The sequence below is a fragment of the Vicugna pacos genome, chromosome 8, assembly GCF_048564905.1.
Source record: "Vicugna pacos chromosome 8, VicPac4, whole genome shotgun sequence".
Lineage (NCBI taxonomy): Eukaryota > Metazoa > Chordata > Mammalia > Artiodactyla > Camelidae > Vicugna > Vicugna pacos.
In genome coordinates, this window is record NC_132994.1 from 68,042,127 (window position 1) to 68,064,331 (window position 22,205).

Consider the following 22,205-nt stretch of genomic DNA (forward strand, 5'->3'; position numbering starts at 1 on the left):
ATGTTTCCAAATCATGTGCACTTATTTGCTTCGGGAGGAAGAGAGACATGACAGCTTTAGCACTAACCCTGACTGCTGTACGAACACGTTTGCCTTCAGTAAGTTGTGCTCACTTGGGTGTAGGCCCACACACCATTTTGTAGTCAGGTTCCAGGTAAAGTGCACGGGCTTTTCCTAATGATTGAGTTCATCGTAGCAGAGCCTCACGTGTACAGGTCATGTTGCAATTAAAAATACAGTTGAATCATGTTCACGTTGGTCTTTAGAATATAGAACTTCAGCTTAACTTTTTGTCCTTTGATCAGTGCCTATGGCAGATCTGAAACTGAATCCAATTTGAATTTTCTTGCTTTCAAAGAGAAGTGCTAACGCATCCAAAGTGCTTATCATTCAGTATTCAGAGCTGTTCAGGTGGTTGGGGAGCCTAACAGAGTTCTGTTCAGGCTGTGAGACTAACCGTAGTCAGGTGACAGCTGACGCTGTGGCTTCTCTCTAGCAGGAAACAGTCACTTTTCTCAGCAGATGCCTGTTCCCTGGGTTATTTTAGCACGGATGAGAATCTTTGTCGATCGTGTCTGGAATTACTGTTTGAGCACATTTTAGTGTATTAGGTACTTGCTTTTGATCTTTCGAGGAAGATTTGGCTAAATGTAAATCCATTCTGTTAGCTGCACACGAAAGTGCTTCAATGAAAACTCATGGATCCGGGGGGAAAAAAAGAGAAAATTTTCTAGCGCAAAGTTCTGTATTTTTTAAATATGTGTTTTGGGGAGATTTTTAAGTGAGATAAATTTCTTTGCAGATCACTTTCCTTGGAAATAATGTTGACAGACACTGGAGGTATTGTCAGACACCTGGCCTGTTTTCACTTGTGTAAGGGCAGCTGCCTAAACTGAATTGTGAACAGGTATGCTTCCAACATTTTCAGGAATTACAGGGTGGTTAAGACACAAGCCAGCTTCTCAAGTTGTAAAGACTGTACTTAGAAGATAAGTTTAGACGAGATAGCTAGTCACAGCGTCTTCTGACCAGTCGCTGTAAGTGTGCAGTAATTAAGCTTTTGGGACCTAGATACAAATATTAATTTTTTTCTCTACACTGAGCACACGTGTTAATGTGGACTAATACCCACATATGCAGCGTACGGAAGTTAATGACAGTTTTTCAAAGGTGATGCATAATTTAAAATATTAGATTGTTTTACTTTTGTGTCTTAAAAATCAAAATATTGGTTGTAATGGATAGGATTGGGAAAATAAAATATAGAAGACTTCCTGTTGAAGACTTTAGAAAATTTTGATAAAATTGTGTATTCGAAGCGGGGTGGGGATCAGTTCAATTTTTACCCCTAAATCTTTGTTCTGGTAAACAGAAAGTTTCTTCTAAGAATTAGAACACTGTTTAGAATGATTCATTTAGTTAAATTTTTAAGAATATTTTGATAAAGTTCCTTCAGTGCATTTTTCAAGCTCAGGTCCTTTTGTTTTACTGTTTCCTAGAGAGCCGATGAAGGGAAATATATTTGCTTTTTTGTCTAGGAGGATAGAAAACATTTCTAATACCCAGATGGCTTTGTTTTCCTACTTATGTTCCTCTCCCATTCTGCACAGAATCATTCAAAAATTTTTCCACCCACCAAAAACATACTTGTTCTCCCCTCTGAGCAAAGGACCTTCCTCTTTTGGTGCGACTGGTGGATGGGACCCGCTTTGTGTCAGTAGCCCCTCTGAGCTCTCCTAGAATTGTCTAGTCCGTGCCTCGAGACCAGTGGTTCGGAACCAGGGAGATCTTGCTCTCTCCTTCCCCCAGGGGACACTTAGCAATATTTGGAGGCATTTTTGGTTGTCATATTTGGGATGGGGTTGGTAGTGCTACTGGTATCCGGTGAGTATTAGGGGCAGGGATGCTGCTAGAAGTCCTACAGTGCAGAGGGCAGCCCCACCCTCCCGCTCCCCACCAGGACAAAGAATTCTCTCTCCAGATGTCAGAAGTGCTGGGACTGAGAAACTCTACTCTCTAGTCTCAGGAAGAAGTGTCACTGCTTAGGTCCAATGCTAATTTCTTGGTTGTCTGTTCATCCGGTTTTACTTAGGACACTGCTGCGTCAAACATCGTCTCCTTCCTGTGTTTTTAAACTTTCTTTTAAACTTTCACTGACCCCAAGTTTTCCTGTTAATGTGCTCAAGTCTCTCACACTTATAAAAAATAAAAACTTGCCCTTGACATTTGTTCTTTTCTAATTGCTGATCTCTTTAATTCCTTTATAGCAAGATCTTTGGAAAGGGTGTTTTCATTTGCCTCAATTTTGTCCTCCTTTTATTCCTCAGTGCACTATAATCTGCTTTTGACCTCACCAATCCACTAAAATTGCTCTTCCTAAAGTCACCAGTGACATGCTGGACTCTGTGATCTAACTCTGTTTGCCTGTTCCCAGTCACCTATCTGATCTCCATCGTAAAGACCGTGTGTTTCAGAATTTGATGTAATGGACAGTTCCTCCAGAGTGCTTTCCTGCTTGTCTGGCTGTTCCTTCTCCTCTCCGCTCTGTGGACCCCTGATCGTCTCCAGGACTCAGTGCAGGATCACGTCTTTAGCCTTCTCTGCTCCCCCCGGGAAAGTGGTCATTCTCTTCTTTGAGGGCTGATATCAAATCTTATTTATGCTCCTACTGAAGGGCCTGCCTCATGATACACATTTAGAGAAAATTTGTTGAAAGAATAAGCAAACATTAAGAAGATGGTTAGAACAGTCCAAAAAATCACTGAGATCTGGGGAAATTAGTTCTTAGCTCTAGAGGGCCTTAGACCAGCAACTTAAGCACCATACTCGGAAGCTCTGTAGAAACTCAGAATTCCAGGCTCCATCCCAGACTGTTGAATCAGGGTCTGCATTTTAAAAAGATCCTCAGATGATTTGAGGAGTGATAAACTTTGAGAAATAGGGCTCTAGTTCATTCTTCTTTTCCCCAACAAATGTAGGTTTTCATATGTTCAAATGGAATATATACATATACGTATATACACATACATTCATGTATGTGTATATATGTACACACACATGCACACCTCTACACACATTTTTGATGTTTGTAAAGACTAGCTACTTTTATAAAAAGGCTTAATGGTAAGAAAAAAGTAAAACGGAAATTTAAGGCAAGGGTAAATTTGATAATCTGTTATATATTCTTTAAAATTATATTTCTCATAAGACAACGGCTAGCAGAAGCCCTATGTGATACTTGTTTCTGACAAGAGAGGGAAGATCTTTTTTTACTAGAAGTGCTTCTTGGTGTATTTAAGAGTTTACTTGATGCCATCTCTGATAATGTTTGTAAACAAGAGCCTTGAGTGCATTTCTCATGTGAATATTTCTATTTTGTCAAGAGACTGAATTTCATTAAATCTTGGGATGGGAGAGTGCTCTGGATTTGGATCAAGGGGATAAATTCCTGGATTTCTTTTGGCCCTTTCTGATTGGGGATAGGGAGGTCCCAAAGCTTATCTTGGTCTCACTTTACCTTGTGGATACTGGCAATTTGTCCATAAGAAGTGAATGTATATTGTTTAATGAAATATGAAAGGTTAAAAAAAGTCATTGATAAATGAAAAGATTGGAAACTATCAAGGCTTTATTATTTAAAAGTTACTGTAAGCTGTATGACTCAGCTCTGCTTTAAGATGAACATATAAGAGTGAATGCTGTTACAGGACACAACTTTTGTGTAATAAATGTAGTGTTTCAGTTGTATCAAAATTATTGTAACATAATTTCCAAAAATATGGGAAATCTGATTTTTTAAATTAATGGGTCTAAAAAAATGACAAAGTTAAATGTTTTGATCAGGCATTTAAAGTTCCTCGTTTCTTACCAGATTCTTTGAAACTACAAAACTTTAAATGCTAAAATTTAAACTTGATTCTAAAACTCAAGTACAAATGCTTGAGGCATAAGAGTTAGAGAAAGCATGTTACCACAGAGGTTTATCACTGGACTAGAGAAACAAATTTGTAGTAAATTCAGCAAATACTTACTGAAGAATATATATATTTTAAGTACTTTGATTTCAGTTAGAAGATGCATTTTTATTTCAGCAGATTAACTCCTTAAGTCTCAGTAACCTTACGCATAAAATGAAGATAGTAAATATATTAACTGGAAGACTTGTTTTGAGGAGTAAATGAAAGTACAGATACAGAGTTCAGTACGATACCTGGAGTGGACTGATGGCTTAATAAATGTTAGTGACGACTGCTTCCAAGTGGCAGGTGTAACTACAGAGAGTGTTTCTCTGGCTCTCTGGGTTCTGCGTCCCTCTTCCTTCCCTTTTTCTTTTTATATTCATAGCCCTCATGCATGGATTTGAAGGAGCCTCTCTAAAATCTTGGAAATCAAATTTAGATTTCTGTGGAAGTTTATTTGCCCTTATGGTCCTCCTCCCCCTTCGGTACAAATAAGTCCAGTCTGTCTTACTGTCTGAAGTTTCCAGAACATTAGTGGTGTGGCCCTTTTATAGCATGTTGCCTCTCATCATTCAGCATCCGCACTGTCCAGTAAGGAGCTGCTCAGTGACGTGTGGCTAAATTTATTAAAAATTCAAAATTCTGTTCATCAGTCACACCACCCATGCTTTTAAAAAAAATTCTTATTTTTTATTGAAGTGTAGTCTATTTACAGTGTTAGTTTCAGGTGTACAGCAAAGCGATTCAGTTATACATATGTATACATACATATGTTTTTAGATTCTTTTTCATTACAGCTAATTGCAAGAAATTGAATATATTTCCCTGTGCTATACAGTAGGTCCCTGTTGTTTATCTATTTTATATATAGTAATGTGGATTTGTTAATCCCAAACTCCTAATCTATCTCTCCCCGCTTCCCCCCACCCCCCCGGTAACCACATATTGTTTCCTATGTCCTTGAGTCTGTTTCCACACACTACCCACACTTAAACATGCTCAGTAATCACATGTGGCTGTGGCTGCCGAATTGGACAGTGCAAATGCAGAACATTTCCAAAAAGTCCTATTTTGTAGAGCTATTCTAGAAAGGAATTGCTGATCGTATAGGACCTGGAAGGTGGGCTGTTTACCTGAGCAATTTTATGATTCAAACCCCTTTATTAAAAAAAAAAAAAACCAGAAAAACTGCCTATTACCTTTGGTTATTTTCCATTAAAGAGTGAAAATGCTTGAACAATTTGAAAGTTTTAAAACAACATTTTTAAATATCTTTAAAATGCTGTTTCTGATTGAAGAAATGCTGTGTTTGATTTGATTTAAAATGTTCAACAGATTGCTCTAATCCTTTTCTTCTTCAGTCTTTTATATTTGCCATTTGTTTTTTTGTGAGCAACTCAGCCTGTATTTTCCAAATACAGACAATATTCATTGAGGGTTTTCATCCTGCCACTGCCATGTACATCTGCATTATTATCATGGCAGACGCACTAACAAATATGCTGGCAGAGAATTTTGAATAAATCAGAAAAAATAACAAAAAGATCAACAAGTTTCTTTGCTGACTGCTTCTGGCAAATTTACAGTGATTTACATACACACTCCAGATTGGTTTGCCAAGAACCTCCCTGTAATTCATCCCAGAAGTGTCCTCACGTGTCCCTGTCAGGAGCTTCCCAGAGTGATTTTTTTTTTTTGATTCTATAGCCCCCAAATGATTTTCCTTATTTTCTGATTTATTGCAATAAAAACAAATTGGACTTACAGATATGTAAGTAAATGCTGAGTTTATTTTTATAATATGAAATATATTATTACTATTGTTGCCCTGTTCAGTTTACTGTTTATGATATGAAGCCATTTGCTCTACAATATAGAGTAATATCTATTATAGTCAATGAATGTAATTGTGGGAATTCTGAAAGATTGGGAATCAGATAAGAGTTGAAGAGAAAGCAAGTAACCCCTTAATGTTTTTGAAAACAACTTGAATTTAGAGTTTGAAAGCACGATGGAGGTCATTGGCTGTATTTTTACACAAGACAAAATTTATAGAGAGATTATGACTTTTACTCATGGTAACAGACATGGGTGGCAGTTTTTAAAAAAAAATGTGCAGTTGACCCTTGAACAACAGGGGGGGTCCATACAGTCAAAACTTCACGTGTAACTTATAGTCAGCCTTCTGTATCCACAGTTCCACATCTGTGGACTCAGCCAACCACGGATCACGTGGTACTGTTGGAAAAAACCCACATGTGAGTAGACCTGTGTAGTTGAAGGGTCAACTGTAGTTTATTCCGTATAATAAGTTTGTATGTAATTCACATAGTATTTTATAGTTTCTACATCTCCATAGAAATGCAGTGAACTAATTTGAATTCAAAGAGACTCAAAGAGGGCAAGTTACTTCATCTCTCAACCTTAGTTTTTTAACGTAAAACAGAGCCAATTATGGTATCTAGCTCAAGTGTTTTCTTTGGGGTTTTAAATAGTATTACATGGTGCTATTACAGGCTACAGTATGGTTGAACCTGGAAAATATCATGCCAAGTAAAAGAAGCCATACACAAGAGCACATATTACATGATTTATTTATATGAAATGGCCAGAAGAGGCAAATCAATAGAAAGAGAAAGCAGACTAGCAGGTGCCAATGGCTAAGGGGCGGGGGGAATCGAGGGTGACTGATAATGGGTGCACAGTTTCTTTTCAAGATGATGAAAGTTTTCTGAAATTAGTTAGTGGTGATGGTTGCACAACTCTGTGACTATACTTAGAAGTACTGAAATGTACACTTGAAAAGGGCGAATTTTTAGAGGTATATTATTTGTTTATTTTATTTTTTATACGGAGGTAGTGGGGATTGGACCCAGGACCTTGCCCGTGCTAAGCACACCTTGACCTCTGAGCTATACCCACACCCCTGAAAAGGGTGAATTTTATGTATGGTATGTGAATTAGACCTCCAAAAGAAGGCAAAAACCTCTACTGCACGTGAAGTATCTACTAGCAGGTACCTGGTACATAATAAGCTCTCTAGAAAGATTAACTACTACTATTTTTAGGAACCACTTGTGAATTTTAAGAAAATGCAAAAAATCTAGGGAGTGTAATACTTAATATTTTATTTTGCTACCTAAAATATTTATAAGTAATTTAACCACTGATAGCATATTTAATTTTTTTGGTCAGCAGTAGCAGTATTTATAATGTGAAAAAGGTATTTGCTAATACTAGTTTCCAAGTTCAGGTGTTAACTGTAGTAATTTTCTTTTGCAGGAAGGAATCTCGTATTTTAGTCAGTATTACACTGTTATTTCAACAGATTTCTCAGTGTAAAAATGCCATTAAAATGGTAAAATTTTATGTTGTGTGTATTTTACCACAATTTAAAAGATAATAGATACCAGGTCTAATGAGAGTAGGTAGTCTCCACTTGCCATGTTTTTAGATCTATCCTTTTTATTAATTCAGAAAAAGACAATCATAGAGGTGGAAATCTTTAATGATGACAGATGAGATGTATCTTCGGTATGGAGCTTTAAAAATGAAAATTATTAACAGCTAACATCTCAGGATCATATATACCAGGTACTGAATAGGGCATACAGGAAATAAATTCCATACCTTAAATTCATCTCAAGATGTCAGTGTGATAAAGTAAAAGATCCAGTGCTTTTGGTCTTGGGGGGAAAAGATGCCTTAGCTTCTCGTCTTACTTGTATCAGTGTCAGTAACTTACCCAAGTAGACACGCTCAAACTTTCAGAGTCTGTAATGAAGAGGTTTTATAGGGCTTCATGTAATGCTGGTAGACAGGGGAAAAAAATCAATCATTTTTTGTTTTAAGGATTCACATGAGAGCGAATTGAGAACAAAGGCAATTTACTAAGTGAAGCCCCAGTGCCCAGGAATTGTGCTTGATGTATAATGTTGCTCAGATATTTGTTTAATAAATTGACTTATAGGTATCCATTGGAATATGATTTGATAAATAAGTGCATAAATTGTGGTAGCTATTCTCAAGGCGATTCCATGTGGCTAGCATTTTGCTTGAGTGGGAGTCCGGGTTGGGATGGAGATAGAAATTCTTTCAGTGTTACTGCCTTCAAGGAACTTGGAAGTTATTAGGGGAGGAGAGGGTGTGGAACACTGAACAGTGTGATAAAACACAAGGCTGAATATCATCAAGCGCTTCAGTATTTGGTGAAGGTGCGAGATGATGCAGGTAATCAGAGAAGGGATGCAGTGGAGACCACAGTTACGGTAGTCAGCCCTTCTGAGGCTGGAAAGATGAAAGGCCCATCTGACCAGCGCTGGCAAGGTCACTGTAGGAGTAAGGTGACATGTGGTTTGGTTGGTTAAGTGAGACTGGGTTAGGCAGAATCTTAAGCATCGGGAGCTGAGAAGTCCATATCTCATCATTTAGAGAGTGGGGAACCACTTAGTATAGGTTCTCAAACTGAGAAGTGACTTAATTGGTGTTTTAGGGGAGATTAATTTGGTGGTTTTATGTAGCATAGGAGGGAGGTGGTGGAGAGACCAGTGGGTTTCTTCACATGCCCTTGTGTGGTTAGTGGACACTTTTATGTGACATTGTAAGTCTGGTCCTGGGCAGAATTTTAAGTAGGTTGAAACCTTCTTTTTGCCCTTTTTTTCACTTTTCCTTTCACAGCTCCCATCCTCATACTAGACAATTAGCTGTTATACATTAAATTAGTGATATTTTAAAAAACTCATTTTAATAAGTGAATTTTGTAAGCCTAGCTTCCAAATTTTCCTTGGAGGTTGATGATAAAATGGCAGGAATTCATACTTTTGAACATGGCGCACTGCCCAGTGAAATTGCGCCGTGGAAGGGACCGCCTCTAAGTCTTCTTAGATTTCATTTCCTTCATGTTAGTTTCTTTCTTAGTTGGAACATTTCCCAGTGGACCAAGTTATATGCGGCATTTTATTCTCAGGTGGAAGCTAAAAGAATGTTAAATAATCTACTGGTGTTTTGGGCCCAGTTTTGCAGTTTTTCCTAGAGAGCAAGCAATTTCTTGTTGCCTAGTAAAGCAGACAGTTCCCCCATGGAAGGGTTGAATGCTGTCAGCAGAAGCAGCCCATCCCTGTGTTGTTTGTGTTTCATTTGTCGAATCTTGTTAAGTCAAATTTCTTTTCTATAATAATGTGCATGTTACCAATGTCTGGAGTTGAATGATTCCTGTTCCATCTGTTGGACTATTTATTTCAAATCCCCTGTTATTATTAGACTCCAGTTTTGAGTGTGCTGTATTAACCATTGAATGTATATTTTTAAATTCTGGTAACCTAACTTGCCAGAGTTTTAAAAAAAAAAAGTTAAAACAGGAATTCCAAAACACTGTCTAAGAAGTTAGATGAGTAACTGAAATTAGCCTATTTGGGAATGGGGACAAAGGGAGTTTGCCGAGTAAAAATGTTAACAGTTGACCTTATTTTTGGCCTTTTTGTTGCACCTGGTTCCGCTTTAGCTTTATCGACCTTTGTTTAGTATAAATGTGAATAAATTTAAACCATTACCATTCTATTACTTATTTGACTGAGAAGCGAATTAAAAACTTAAAAAGACCATTAAGATAAATGGATTTCTTTATGCCAATTTCAGGTGGGTTTAGGAATGGAACCAGAAATATTATTTGCCCTGACTGTACGGTATAGCGTGCTACTTTTCATTCCAGTCTCCTGGTAACAATGAAACTGAGATGTTTCTTTCTGAGTGTCCATGCTGATAGTCATCCCTACACCAGGACCTCTTGTTTGTAGTGTGAGGAGAGCACAGTAGGAAGCAAGCAGCTTATTTACCCAAATGCTAATTGACCTGTAACGCCCCAAGAGCAGTGTTTGTTTAAGAAAAGATACACATAGACAGCAGTAATGCACTTTGCATTTTAGGTGGATTAGTTATCCACCTAAGATGCAACTTTGCATTCTTTTTTTTCCTAAGAAAAGCATCTTTAACAAGGCAGATTTGTCCTTGACTGACACCCCCCTCTGCCTTCTTTCTATATATCCCCAAGCGTTGATTTTTAATTTGGAGTATTTTCTGTTAGCCTAAAAGCGTATGGTTTTTTTAAGATAGGAAAAAGGATTTTGTAGTTAGAGTTTCAAGAGTCATCATAATGCAGATTCACTGTACATCAAACTAGGTAGAGGAGTTAGTTGGACGTAGACTGCACGGCGTTTTAATTTGCAGCTTAGCTGTGTATTTAAAGGACTAGGTAGCTAACGAGGTCTCATCAAGGAGAGTGTTAGAGCCCCTCCATCAAAGGCCGAATCAGTCTGTTTCCAACCAGAAAGTAAGATTTAAAAATTCCAATTCGTTGTCAAAATATAAAATGTTCACAACACAGCCTTACTGTGTAGTTTAAAAAAAAATCATTAGCCATAGCAGAAATTAATCTTCATTTTTCCAAAGAGTTTTTGATTTTCAGATCTGCTGTAAGATTACATTGTCCTGTTAGTTAGTTATTAACATAGAGGACCTGGAGTCTCTGCTTATGAAACTCAGAAATGATGTTCTCATTTCAGTTTGGTCTTGGAAGCGTGAAAACCTTTAGCTGAGTATAATACATTTTAAACTCTTTTAAAGGGTAAATCTTCATGTCTTCAGGACTGTCCATTCATTTTACTATTTATGTGATGCTGGGTGTACCCCCTTTGGAGTAGAGTCTAGTTTTTAAAGGTTTTTCTTTAAGACATAGTTTTGAGAGTTGTTAACATCCCTCTCATTTTGTAAGCTCCGACAGAATTTTGCCATTGCCAAATGAATTAAGTGGTGTAGGATTTTGACTCTGATAAATATGCATGAGGGGCAAATTTTTTAATAATTTGTTGAAAGAGAAGAAAATGTTACTGTTTTAGTCTCCCAGGATAATAAATCTAAAAGTAGACAAGTGAATTGTCTGTAAAAATTACAGCCACAAAACATCTGCATCGTAAAATCATTCTCATTGCTGATAAAATTGATTGTTTTTTAAGGTCCATCAGGACTCAGTGAAAGGTTTGCTTTTGCCGTCTTCACATGCAGATTTTCACGTAGCTTGTGAAGTGCAAGCAGGCAGGTACACACACATGCTTGGGAATTTAATCTGTAAAATACACTGTTAGCCTCAAGTGATACTGTGAAATAAGTGGCGTTTACCTTTTCCTCGCTTTCTTTTTTGCTTTCCTCTATCGATTTTTAAATTAATCTAACCCTGAACCTTTCGGGAACTAAAAACAAAAGTTCTTCTTCACCTCACCCCCTCCCTACCCCCGATGAACTGTCACTGTCACACGCACATTTTTATACAGAGCGCTGATGTGAACGGCTAATAAATGATCAGTTAGTCCAGGTTGCATGCTTGATGCTCCTTCATTCCATCTCCCCTGCCCGGACGGGCGGCATAAAGTAGTTTCCGCCCCGACTCCACCGCCCTTTTGTTTTCTTCCTCTTGGTTGCTTTATTCTGGTTAATCTCTACCTACACTAGTCTGTAAATGGAAATTTTAGATTGTGGGGTTTCATGCTAGATAACATCGTTGCTTTTGTTGTTTTGGGAGTTTTTCCCTACCATATTTTCAAAAAGTAAAAGAGAAAAGAATCTCTCAATTACAACATTTTGGAGCCTTATCATTTATTTGCTCTGCCTTTAAAAGCAGTGCGATGTGTTTCTGAATTGTGGTTGTTCTCAAAACCGTTTTTACTGCCTCCCTAGTTCCCGTAGAGAATTCTGTCCTGAGCACAGAATTTATCATCAGACAACCGTGAGGACTCGTACAGTGGTTCATGCTGCGTTACTACATTTGCTTTTATGCTTTTGAGGTGTGTGCACAAAAGCTTCCACGAGTGGAGGAGAAGGGCGTGGTGGTCACAGCTGATTCTTGGAGTGTTAACATGCGGAGCTAAGCAGTGACTAAAGCAAACAGATAAGGAAACTTGTAAGGATAACTGTGCACAGAGAAAGTACCTTACAAAGCATCACCCACTCCCACACTGAGTACCTCTCCTATAGGGGTTTGTTTCCTTTTAGGAATACTGTCACGCTACCGCATTCCGTCATTGTTTATTTTTTCAAATTGACATTATTTTGACAAATGAATTTATCAGACTGTTCACTCCACCAGAGAAAAGTTACACTGTTATTTTTTTGTTGTGAAAATCTCTCACATTCCTGTTTTCTTTACACTTTCCACCAAACAGTTTTTGGATTTTCTTGCTTATTCAAAATACAATTTACTTTATGATCATTTTTCTGTTTTATTTTTTCAGTAATACATATTCATCATGAAAAATTCAACAAGTACCAAAGAGCATGAAATAAAAAGTTCAGAGTTAGCCGGCCAGCCAGCTGTTCTGCAGAGACAGCCACTCCTGCCCGTTCCCCACGTGTCTGTTGTTCCTGACACTTTGGTGCATAAGAACCTCGCATTCTCTTTAACACCTGCATAATAGTCCACTGTGTGGAGACCCACAATTTAGTCACCCAGTCTTCTGAGGAACATTGCAGCCGTCTCCTGCTTTTCTGTTACACTTAGTCTCAGCAGAATTTTAAACATTTCAGTCCTCTGCTGAGGAATATTTCAGTTTCCTGTTTTTCTTGCTTGCACCCAGTCTTGGTAGAGTTTTAAATGACGTTATTGCTTTTTTGGACGTGCTATTTTAGAGTACTGTTCAAGACTTCAGTATTTACATGGAATTTTGTGATGTGATTTTTTTTTTAAGCCATTAACTCCTTCAGGAAGTTAGGGTTAACTTTTAGAAAATCGCTTTTGTAGTGTCACGTTGTCCTGATGTCAGTGAAGTGTTACCCTGCAGGCTGAGAGGGGAGACTGTGAAACGTACAGAAAAGACTCAGAGGGATGCAGGTGGTTTGCACTTTTCACTTAGTCTTTCTCTACTGAGAATCGTGTGTCCATTCAGTATTAGATGCCAGGGCATATTTTATTGGCATGATTGCTTGCACAGGAGGAGAGTTATGTGGTGGTCGTTGCTGTAACCCATTGTGTATGTGGGTCGACCCAGGGCCAGAAGCATAATTTCCCCTGTCCCATCACCCCCAAAAAAGAGGGGAGAGAAGACACTTGCGGGTCTGCAGAAGCAGGGCCTTCAAATGGCTACAGATACTGCTGTGCGTGGTTGGGGTGTGGAGTTGTGCAAAAATCTTAGATAGCTTTTTAGGGAAAATTCTGTATTTTAAGGGTAAGTTATTTAAAATGTATCCTTATAATTTATTTGTATAGCAATCCTGTTTTCCCTACGAGCTGCTAGTTCCACAGGAGCAATAATAGTGCCTTATTCACCCTTTTATTCCTGAATGTGCCTTACATGTAGTATAATCAATACTGACTCATGAATTAATATGTAGAAATAGATGTATGGTAGAAATATTTAAATCCTAGTTATCAAAGTTAAATAGAAATGTCTTCATTTTTCCAAACTCTTAATTTTTTTTTTTTTTTACTTTTTTGGGGGGCAGGATAATTAGGCTTTTTTTTTTTTTTGGAGGAGGTACTGGGGATCAAACCCAGGACCTCATGCATTCTAAACATGCACTCTGCCACTGAGCTATGTCCAGTGTCCCCCCATTACTCTTAGTTAAGGAACAAATAGCAACTCTTGAAAAATAACTCTGTATTTAATCTGTGTATATGTTCTGTGCAGAAACCAACTAACTCACCAATCCTTAACTACTTTTGTTATGCTTGGTTGAAAAGAAAGAATATGAACAAGGTTAGAGAAGCTATTTTTCCCCACTGTTGGAATGGAATTTGGTTTGACTGTTCATCACCGAAAACTATCATTTTGAATTCTTTCCTACTTCATTTTCTGCAGTGGAAATTATGGAAATGAAGTTTCAAGGAAATGACTTCAGCCTACAAGAATTAAAAATATCCCTATTGGTTTTTTAAAACTCATACTTTCCTTTGAAATTGTGTACAGTATTTTGTCGTAGCTGTGTGTGTGTGTGACTGTTATGTACCAAAGCATATTAAGGCTGTCTTCGAGGTCAGGTGCAGTTGACTCTAAACAGCGTGGGGCTTAGGGGTGCCTACCTTCCCCACGTGTCATTTATAGCCGTTGATGGTTGGCCCGCCGCATGCTCAGTTTCTCGGTACCTGCGGTTCCGTATCCAGGGGCTTAGCCAACCTCAGATTGTGTAGTACTATAGCATTTACTCTTGAAAAAAATCCGTGAAAATTTCGTGTATTAGTGGGTCTGTGCAGTTCAAACTCATCTTGTTTGAGGGTCAATTATATTATTTGACTTTTTTTATACGTAGTAAAATCTGCCTGCTGGGAATTTTTATAAACTTAATAAACCTATCTACAACTTGTTTTATTTCTGATAACCTTTAAGATTTAAAAGAAAAAAATCAAAGCTTTAAGTATTATTTTGGAAACAAGAAAGCAAAATATTCATGAGAATGTGGACCACCTAATTTTGACAACTGACAGTTTCAAGGCATTTTGAGAATTTTAAATATATTATATAATTCTTGTTTCTGTAATTGGTGCCTTTGGTAATTTTGGGGGGTTATCAGAAGTATTTCCAAAAGGGTTTTTTTTAATAACAGCTTTAATTCCATGACACTTAACTGTATTACTGCTATCAGCAGCAGGATTAATTTTTTAATTAAAATGCTGTTCAGTTCTTTCCATTCTGTGATACTGTTTATGTGGTCTGTTTTAATTGGAGTGTTTAATACTAGTAGAGGAGGAAATTTATATTTTAATTAAAATTTTTTAAAGGTTCCAAAAGAGTATTCTTAATTGTGCCTCTGAAAATTCACTTAACGGAGAAAACCACATTTCAAGATTCTATGTTTAAACCAGTAGAGGGCGCTGTGCCCCCGTGAAAGGCAACCCGGAGCTCTGGTGATGGCTCTGGTCGTCCCGAGAGCTAGGGTTCATCCTTGGGCTTTCTGGGAACTTAGCCGCCTTCCTTGTCTCCCCTTAACAAAGCCCCTAGCCCGCTGTCTAAGAGACAGTCACTTATTTTTCCATACACAGGACGCACGCCCTCCTGTAGTATGCTTAGGTGCGTCCACTAAAGCACCAGAAATTACGATTTCACAAAATCACAGAACCTCAGAGTTTGAGGGAACTTTGACATTCATCAGACTGAACGTCTGTTTTAACATTTAATTTGACAATCGAAAATAGTCCCAAAGCAGTTCTTTCCAGTCCAGTCATCTTGCTAATTGGTAGCGGGGAATGTTGCCTGTTAGCACTGCTTGTACCTTTACAGCGTTACGGTGTTGGTGTTGCATAGTGTTTGCTGCATTCTCTGAGTACATGAACAAAATGTGTCATAGGGGAGTGTTGTTCCTAGTTATCCCCACGGCTGTGTCTGCTGGTAGTAACTGAGCGGTAGTCAAGAACTGAGCAAGTGCTGGTCACCAGGTGGTCAAAGAAAATCTGTAGCCTGTGTAATGACCCAGGTTGTTTTTAAGGTGGTTGTAAAGGGTGATGAGGAAGGTGGTGAAGGAGCAAGCAGTTAGGAGTCAAGGACCACGTCTGTGGACCAGTGTGCCTGGGCCTCAGCTTAGAGGACGTGAGAGTATCATTCTAGACGCTTTTACGGGTTCATCCAGTGCCCACATTCTTGTTGTCAGTGGCCAGTGTACCCCGCAGTGGTTAACAGCATGGCTCCTGGAAGGTGATGACCTTCCCTGGATTTGAATCCTGGCTCTGCCCCTTTGTAGTTCTCAGATTACTTTGTAGTTACCCTCTCTGCACCCCAGTTTCCTCATCTGTAAAGTGGGTTGACAGTAGCACCTGCAGTATGCAGTAGTTAACAGATGTAACGCACTTAGAATAGCGTGTACCCAGAATGGATAGATAAGCTGCTGTTATTGCACACCCTCATTTTTTCTCGGCAGAACCCGTGCTGTGATATGACAGCTGGATTCTCGGGCCTTATTCTGGTCTTGACTGCTCCCTGAGGATCACAAAAGGGTTTATTATGCGTTTTCTCTAACTAACCCTCAGTTAATGACATCTGTATCAAGGAGCCAGATGTGTATATACTTTTTAGTGATTTAAGCTTTCTCCATTTTTTCTTTAAAGTTGACATCAGACTAATTCAATTGGTCTCCTTCTTTTGATCCAATAATTTGCTCTGGAATTTATCTTGTGGAGTATATAATCACATCTCAGTTGCTGTTTTTAATGATTCATATTAACACCTTTTTTTTTTTGCATTTAAATGTCCTAGTTTCAGTGAAAATCATGACACAAGTTTTTTGTTTGTTTGTTTTTTTGGTTTTTTTACACAGGATTTCTCTATAACATTCACATTTTTATAGTGTTTCCTATCAGAAATCCATTATGTCATTTATAAGGCATTTGTATTCAATCAACTCACTAAAAATTTAAAACAGTTTTCTGGCCATTTATATAAAAATTCTCTCTGTTAACTTTCAAATTCTATATAATAAAAATGTAATACGCACATAGCAATTCTGAGTGAGGAAACCAATATCTGGCACATAAACATATGGACACATTTTTATTGGTACGGATTTGGTCTTGAAAGTTGAGACCAGTGAATACTACCTTCCAATTTTAAATAAACATCTGGCATTTCTTTAGGGGAGGAGTGGGAGGAATTCCCTAGAATAGATAGAAAGTCATAACTAGGCTGTCCTCTGCATTAACTTAAGAGCCATGTATTTTTTTATGCAAATGGTGTTAAAACTAATGTTGACCGAACTATTCCTTGAAAGAACGCGCCTTATTAACACTCAAATTTCTGCACTCAGGGTTTTAAGCTAGTCATGTATGTGGATACCCTTCCCTGCACAGCTGCCCCCACAACATGAAACATCCCATCACAGAACATTGCATAGTACGGTATGGTACTGGCTGTTCTTCACACGCAGCTGTAGTTTGACTGTTCTGTTAAGTCAGCCGTTGGAGAAGGAGGCAGCCTTCTTTCTGTACGTTTCACCTGGTGACATTAACGTCTGTTATGTGTGATGAATTCAGTGTGTTAAGTTGATTCAGTTTATCCAGATGGCCTAATGGCTAGGAGGCAGGGGGATCTTTTACTGTAAGATATTATGATCTATTTCATTAGTCTAAGTTACAAGGGTTTTTTTTTTAAGTAAAAATAATCGTTACTTTTCAGTGTTTTCCATATATTTTATAAGTTTAATAAATAAGACTATTGTAGTTAGAATATATCCGTTTCCTACCTTATTTTAGTTTTCCAGAGTGACATTGTATCAAGAGATGTTTTGTCAGTAATTCTTTTGTGGAGGCTCGGGAAATAGCCAAGAATATTATTTAGATCATTTTTCAGTTTTTTTTTTCATCATATCCTCTTCCTTCTGCCCAGATCTATTCTTTATGTAAAATTTTAGCTGCTGAGTTTTAAATCAGGGCATCAGGATGATGAATGGGTGAAGAGCATAGCTCGGAGCCAAACCCCCCTGTCTGCCCCTAGTCCTTTGGCCTTGGGCAGGTTTCCCAGTTGCTCCGTTTCCTCATCTATGTCAGAGGGTTTATTATGGTGCTTAATAGCACACGTGACATTTAGGGGAGGATTGGCACACGGTAAGCGCTTAATTCATGGTAGCTGTTATTTTCATTGTTACGTTGATTCTAGAGAAAAAGATTTTAAGACTGCAGACGTTGGAAGTGCCAGGTCCGCCTTGTTGTTAATATTCATTCTTAAGAGAAAGTGCCCTATAAAATGGTTGGAGGTGGAACAGGGGGAGTGTGTTTAGAGTCTCCCTCTCTTTTTAGCAGTGCTTGACTTTCAGAAAAGCATGGATTTTATGGGACATGTGTGTAGTAATGTGCTGCCTATGGGATAAAGCCAGTAAAAGCTGCCACCTCCGCCATCTTGTCCTATTTATTCAAAAATAGATAGCATTATTGCTCAGAAATATGCAGGAAAGCAGAGGGGGAAAGACCGCTACTCGTGGAATAACCTGGCAACAGAAACTGGACAGACACTGCGGGAAGAATATTCCTGAGGGTGTCCTCCTCGTGGTCCGGGCATCTCCCGCTCCCTGAGGAGGCAGAGGTGGAGGCATGTGTCTGCAGAGGAGAGGGAGGGTGCTTTGCGCAGAGGAAGCCAAATGGCCTCAGAGAACCGGCCCTAGTGAGGCAGGTGCCTGGGGAGGAAAGGAGGAGCCAGCGCCCCACCAGCCCCTCACGGGTAGCCTGGACTCCGCCGCTGGCTGCAGGGAGGTGTCGCAGGTGACCAGCCACGTGGTTGTAGTGACACCCTGACAAGCTCCAGGGGTCCCTGCATCCCTTCAGAGTCGTGGACTTTGTCTTCCAGGATGAAGTGCAAGGAATAGCAGGCTGTGCAAGGCTGAGTCTGGAGGTACAAATGCTGTCCGAGATTCCTGAACAAACGGGCCTTGGGATTTAGCAACGTTCTGGGTCACAGATCAGAGAAAATGAGAGCCGGAAGGCACTTGAGAGATTATCTAGTCTATGAATAAGAATTCGGGTTATGTCAAACTGGGGAGAATAGGAGGGAGTTTGAAAAGCGTGTTTAACATGCTTGGTTTCATAATGCAAAAGAAAGCATTCTCTCTTGGCTGAGGGAAGACGTGTGGAATCTGGTCACGCGAAAAGGATGTCATGGGCTTGGGGTCGCAGCAGCCATGAGATGACGGCAGCCCTTCTCTTTGCTGGGGTTTCCTCACGTGTAAAGCGGGAGTGCAGACACCAGCTATTTAGTAGAATCAGCATCAGATGACATCACTGGGTAAAAAATCCTTGGAAGTTTGGGGGAAACTTAGAAAAACTTTTGTAAATGAACGATGCTGTGTGTTGCACTGGCAGAAACCACATCCTCAGTCTCCGGGAACTGGAGACAAAGGAGAATTCCCTCAGGCTGCCTGTGAGTGAAAGAGGCAGTTGAAATACAGTTTCCAGTATTTGCAAATAAAAGTACAGGAAACCCCACTGAATTTGAATTTCAGGTAAACAACGAATGATTTTGAAATTCAGGCTTACCTGGGCATCCTGCATTTTCTCTTGCGTCCATAATGAGTTAGAAACCTCTTAGGATCACAGTAGAGCCAAGATTGGCCGGCGGTTTGATGTCTTAGAACATACGAGGGCTTCCCTGGTGGCCTTGGTTCTCCTTGGACTTTTCTAGATTCCTGGAAATGATGTCTCGCTCTCTTTCTTCTTCCTCCTCCTTCCTCATCCCCAGCATTAGGTAGCACTGGAATAAACACCCTTGACCACATTATTGAGCTGTATGTGGTTATCACTGTTACTGCAGAATAATAATAATGATTATTCTGTATTGAGTACCTGCTATACTAGACCTTTGACGTAAGTTGCTTGTCCTGTGAAGATATTATTTCACTTCACAGATAAGGTCATACAGCTAATTTGGGCAAAAGGTGGGTTCTAACCCAGGGGCATCTGGTGGCACATCCTGTGTTCTTCACATCCACCCTGCGTGCTTTGGATCAGGGGGATTTGTAGCCAGTTCCGAGACAGAACATTACTGCGGGCTCTTCTCGTTCAGGATCTGTTATGTGAATTTCTCTTCAGAACCGTGTCCTGTGTGTTCAAATTCCATGCTCTGTCATTTTTCTTTTCAGGTTTAGAGTTTGTTCACTTGGTTTGCCTAAGATAATATTTTATCTTGCTAATTAAAATAGCGCACTTTGATCTCTTCAGAAATATTTAGACTCAAGAGATCAGCTTGAGATAAATGAATTCATGGCAGGCGTCACCCCTGACAACCCGGAGAAAGGGCAGTGGGGGCCAACAGAGTCATGTTGGTCTGTGCTCAGCGTTTATCTGCTCACTGTACACACAGCTTTTAAATGAGTTACATCCAGTTAAGGAATGGAAACCCGTTGTTGAAAAATATTTTATCCATCAAATTATGTTTAAAGTTACTTTTATTTTCTTTCAGCTCTCACACACAGCTCTCTCCTCCATCTGATTTCACTTCTGCCATGTTCTTAGCTGCAGAGACTTTAGAAAGATGACAGTTGGTTGACTATGAGATGCGGAATCTATTTTTATTCGGAATGATTGATTTAAGTTTGACTGACTAAAGGAGCGTCATGTTCTGTTCATTTATATGATCGTTACCTGCCCAGTGAGTTCTTCTAGTCTGGGACATGTTCCATTTTTCTGGTGATTAAAGATTAACTTCTGGCTTATGCGAATTTTTAAGGAGATTTTAGCTACAGGAATTTAAGACTCATGTGCACCCTGACCGACTTTCACCAACCACGTGGGTCCACTTTTCCCCAGACAGTTTGTCTCTTTGGCCCAGTTAAAATCTCCTGAGAGCTTATGTGTGTGCTGTGGCCTGTAAGGCCTTGCCTCTGTCATCTTTCTCCTTTTTTTTTTAGCTATTTTGACAGCTGCTTGTGACATTTGGAAAATTGCTTTCAGAATCGCATTTGGGTTTTGGTATTTAAATATATAAGAAAACCATATCTTTTAAAAATATTAAGTTGAAGGCATTTGCATTCAGTATCTTTTAAATAAGGAATGAAGTGAATGGACAATGATAAAACGGGTCCAATTTTGTTAAGTATCTTTTGATAGCATTTTAGGCCAAGGGACGTGGGAAATACTCAAATGCAATTCAATACAGTACTCCAGTATAAACTCAAACTATAATCATTAATAGCTGTAAATTTGAATTTGCTAAATTTTGAAAATCTAGTTAAGAAATTAAAGCCAAGAGGTTATTTGATATCATTTTTGCAGAACCCATTTATATGTGGGTTCTTAAGTAGAATTATGTTAAGTAGTAATTAATCACTCATGGCAGAAATGATCAGGAGAGAAATTTTGTGAATTATTGGCGGTAGAGCTGGTGTAGAAGTTGCACCACGTGAGTATGTTGAGAACGTGTAGTCATGGCGTTTGTCATAGTCAGAAGTATTTGCTCTTTGTTACTTCATGACGTGAGTTCCACCCACTGATTATTTGCTACGTAATTTCTGTCCACTGATTACTGTCTTATCAGTTTGGGAAGCTGTGGAGCCAACTTTTCCCTGTTTGGTTATTGATACCTATGAGCGAATTTTAACATATTACTAGTACACACCTTTGTATCTCTGGTGCTTAGCAAAATGCCAGTCCATGCCTAGTTCTCGGTAAATATTTGTTGAATTGAAATTAAAAGGCCTGGTTGGAGTGTTCATATTTATTATTTTTAACAGGGAAATAATTCATTCCACTTACTCATTTCACTTTAAATGTTCCCCTTATTGTTAGAAAATTTGAGGTTCTAATAATATTTCAGTGAACAACCAAGATAGGTCACATTTGTAGAACTATTAATAACATTACTTGTAAATAAAGAGTTTTTTTCTCAAAAAGCATATAAGTATACTCACTTCTTCATACATAGACACCTATAAAAGTGAGAAAATGATAGAGACATTGATAAAATAGATATATTAACATCTCATATACACACACACACACACACACACACGGTTTTATCATGGCCTTCTACATTGTTTACCCATTTTTTTCCCATTTCTTACGGTTTTTCCAAAACAAGCATGTAGAATTCTCTGGGTAGTTTTATACAGAATAATGGCAAACATTCTGCCCAGAAGCCAAAACTTCCTGTCATTAAAAACTTGATCTTGTATATCGACTCTATCTCAGTTTTTTAAAAAATTTGCTCTAAAAAGCAAGAATCATTGAATAGCACTGGCTTTGTATTCAAATTTTCCTTCAGGTGTTAGTATTGGCTACCATAAGGGCTGACATCTCCATTCTGGGGAACATCAGTTGCATACTCTGCCCAGTGACATAACACGAAAACTTCGTGACAGTAACCATAAAACTTTGTTCACCCAAATATTAGCTAAAAATCATCTTGCAAAGTTGTCCACCGTATTCCACTTGTTACACTATGTTTTTCCAGTAGGAGAAATCCCACTTTTATCATTGAAATAAATGAGTAAAAAGTAAATAAAAATTTGATGTAAAATGGGTTTTGCTAGAGTTTACTCCCCTAAGTAAGAGTTATGCCTATAAGAAAAAGTAACCAGCCAAAAGAATGGACTCACTGAGTATAAACAGAAAAGCATTTTGGAAAACGTGTTTCTACCCAAAAGTCTTATATAGTAACTAACAACGTTGAGTCCAGTTCTCCTGGCTTTTTATCTTCCTAACAATTTAACTTCAATGAGAACTGAAGGGAGATTTTCAGCTAAAAGGTTCTGGCCCAGGAATCCTGTTGAGAAAAGTATAAAGTTATGGGGAGA

At 38.6% G+C, this 22,205-nt stretch overlaps 1 protein-coding gene across 4 annotated transcripts in view; it reads left to right on the forward strand.

Annotated features, from left to right (window-relative positions):
- Positions 1–22,205, forward strand: part of SCAF8 (SR-related CTD associated factor 8) — a 200,908-nt gene that overhangs the window by 90,950 nt on the left and 87,753 nt on the right. Inside the window, exon 23 of one of the 4 annotated variants that reach the window (XM_072966089.1) lies at positions 803–881. The exons of the other annotated variants lie outside the window; for them this stretch is intronic. The gene's annotated coding sequence lies outside the window, so the exon portion shown is untranslated. Of the gene's footprint in view, positions 1–802; positions 882–22,205 lie in introns of those variants that run through there. 4 annotated transcript variants of the gene reach the window in all.